This window comes from Terrapene carolina, unplaced genomic scaffold, assembly GCF_002925995.2.
Source record: "Terrapene carolina triunguis isolate 2854851 unplaced genomic scaffold, T_m_triunguis-2.0 Scaffold20686, whole genome shotgun sequence".
Lineage (NCBI taxonomy): Eukaryota > Metazoa > Chordata > Testudines > Emydidae > Terrapene > Terrapene triunguis.
This window is the reverse complement of record NW_020685037.1, coordinates 2,180-5,333: the sequence shown is the minus strand read 5'-3', so window position 1 is coordinate 5,333 and position 3,154 is coordinate 2,180. Positions and strand designations below refer to the sequence as shown.

Genomic DNA, 3,154 nt, shown 5'->3' with positions numbered 1-3,154 from the left:
AGGCCCCTTAATTTGCATCTGTAGTTTAAAACAAATTGTAAATTCCCTCCATCCTCAGGTTAGCATCTGAATGCTTTGTGTTCCCTAAACACACAAACGGAGATTGACTAGATATTTTCCACTCGCAGCCGCCTTAACAACACTGGAGGAAAACTGCAGTCCAGCCCTGACAGTGCAAATCCATGTATAATGGCAGGCAGCCAATCACTTCATTACAGTCCTGACTCCCATCACATGCTGTGTAACTGACTTCTGGGGTCTGGTGTTTTGCATTTATTGTTTACCTTTTTCATTTGAAATTTGATGATAGACTGGACTTCATTGACATTGGCCACCATGTTTTCATTGTGAGTGAAAAGGGAGGGGAACTTGTCGGCTTTGTTCAGACCCTGACCCAAGGTAAGAGGAATCTGTTTGATCAGGGACTCTGAAGCCAGAGAGGCATCGTACTTCTTAGCTATGGAAAAAAAGATTAATGCATAGAACATTGCAGTTCTGCCCACACCTATTTTAATACAGAGTTTGATTTACACCTCACTTAGAGAAACTTGCAAACTGTTGCTAAGATCCATTAAGTGCTCACAACAAAGCACTTATTTACAGACTTCAGGGAATCTTGCATTAGGTAACACGTTATACTTGGAGAGAAGCCTAAATTGAACAAGTGTAATCGCCCCTCACTACTGATCTGGCATGTTTCTTAAACACAGGTAATCCCAATACCAGACAAGGCAGTTTCTGGAACAAACCAGGGAAATTTCTTCCTTTCCTCACCCCTCCCAACACACATCAACATCAACCTGATGGTGGGGGTGAGAGATAAGGGTTCTGTTCATTACAATAAGAGCTCTGTGCATTCATTGGAACAGATTACACTTTGTTATTTGTGGTGTTGTAATCATGTGGGTCCCAGGATATGGGAGAGGTATTATCTTTTATTGGACCAACTTCTGCTGGTGAAAGACACAAGCTTTTGAGCTCCACAGGCCCAGACCTGAAGACTCTGTGGAGCTCAAAAACTTGTCTTATTGGACCAACTTCTGTTGGTGAGAGAGAGAGAGAGAGAGAGACATAGGGTAGGTGAGGTAATATTAACCATTGAGGGCTGTTGCGGAGGTCTTATCCACACTGGGATTTAGCTACACTTAGGAGTTCACTGTGATGCAACTACTCAACTGGCTAATTGTAATATAGACAAGACTTAAGGCAACAGAAATCAAGCAAACCACATCTGTTGTAAGTGCTTTGCAAAAGCAGCACTGGTCAAGCTAACTACTCACATTGCCCAGCAGCATGGCATAATAAACCATACCCTTGCAATTCAATTGCTTACTGCCCAGTCAGATAAGTTGCTGACTTGAAATTGCCAAGTAGGTAAATTTCTCCTCTAGCATTGCTCAGCCACTTGCACCCCAAAAATCTCTTTGGTACCCCATACTGGAGCTGAGGGAAGCAACTGCTACAAGACTGAATTTCCAAGGAATCTGAGTAAACAGGGTAGCTCTCTTCCAGTGTCAGTGCACCTAGGATTTACAAAGGCTGGTCATGTTAGCAGCTTTTCCTCAATGGTGGGATATACACCATGACTTAATGTTAAAGAAATAATTCATCTTGATTACAAAAGTAATTGAGAAAGCTATGTTTTCTTGTTTAGAGAACCACATTTTAGATCTAGGATCCTTGGACAAGTCCTTTTAAACAATTCCTCACTAACAATGTAGTGAGTAGAAGTCAATTACTCCTACAGGAATTTTCTGCAATGGTCATGTTGGATACTGTAGTGTGTATGTAAAGTCTGACTCCTCCAGGAGATAGAAACTTGCCACAAGGGAAGATTATATCGCATTTTAACAGTAGCATTTCTCCCACATCTCTTGGAGTTTATACCAGCCCACTGTCTGTGTTACATTACCTGGTATTTCCAGGTAACCTCTATCCACACAAATTACAGGCATATTGGCAGCATAGTTCTACTCACCTTTTTCACTAGCTTCTTGTTCTTGAGTTTCTTCAGAGCCTTGATGTCCACATGAGGGATATTTGACTGCTTTGGCCTCATCAGTGTCGCTGGACCCAGCACACAGGCTGAGAATTTAGGACACAGGAAGGACTTGAGCCTGTCAGGAAGGGAAGATGACAGCCCCACACTGTTCTTCTGCACTGTCAGCACCACACACCTTGAGGGAGCAGGCAGAGCTACAGCCCAGAAACCTTACAACAATCACCTGTGAATCTTAATCCACCTGCCTCTAATCTGGCTTCTCCAACTGGTCAGAGGGCCTCATCACATCTCCGCTCACATTTTAAGACCCAGGATAGGGGCCTGTCCAGCCATACCACTTGGAGACGGGTGGGGGGGATGTCTGAACTACCTGGGCAATTCAGCACTGCACCCTCCTGCCATTGTATCAAGCAGTCAACGTGTTGCCAAGCACATGTACATTCAAAGTGCCCGGAAGGGAGAAGGATGCAGGCAAAAGGCTGGGTGGAATCAGAGAGGTGCGAAGCCTGACTGTGCCAGAAATGTTTGTCCTTCTGCGGGTCATAGTTTTTCAGGCTGATCAGCAGCTCCACAGTTTCTGCAAACCTGAAGAACAGAACAAACAAAAGAAGCTTCAAGTAACTGCAGATTCACCCAAAGTTAGAATTTAAGAAGCCAGTAAAACAAGATGAATATCAATATGCATAGGAAAAGCTGTGATGATATTTAGCAGAGCATGGATACTCTGCCACAAATCCCTCTCTCTCTTCACCAGAGATTTCCAGTCATGAAGTTGGCATTTGGGGAAGGGCGCTACCCACAGCACAGAGGAGAGTTCTTACTTGCGTGGTTTCACTTGAGTCCCTTGCAGGATCTCCAGCACTGCTTCGTACAGGGTGTCACGGGAAACTTTACTGCTGGGGATTTGAAAGACAAAGAGCCGATCAGAAACTTGAAAGGATCAACTGAATTAATCACTCTGGACAAGATGCAACTGCAGGTACATTAGCACCTAAAACCACCTTTAATCCCACCAACCAGGTAGCCGGTTAGCCTGCAGCATTCTGGTGGAATTAAACATTAAACTTAAACAATACAACAGGGGCTAGTGCAGCAGTGATAAAAATGAAAGTGACATGTTCACTGTGCAGGCCCAGAAAGGTGCAGAAATAA

General features: G+C 43.9%; 1 pseudogene; it reads right to left on the bottom strand.

The window, feature by feature from the left end:
• Positions 1-250: 250 nt before the first annotated feature.
• LOC115271451 lies at positions 251-2,932 on the bottom strand (annotated as a pseudogene).
• Positions 2,933-3,154: the final 222 nt, after the last annotated feature.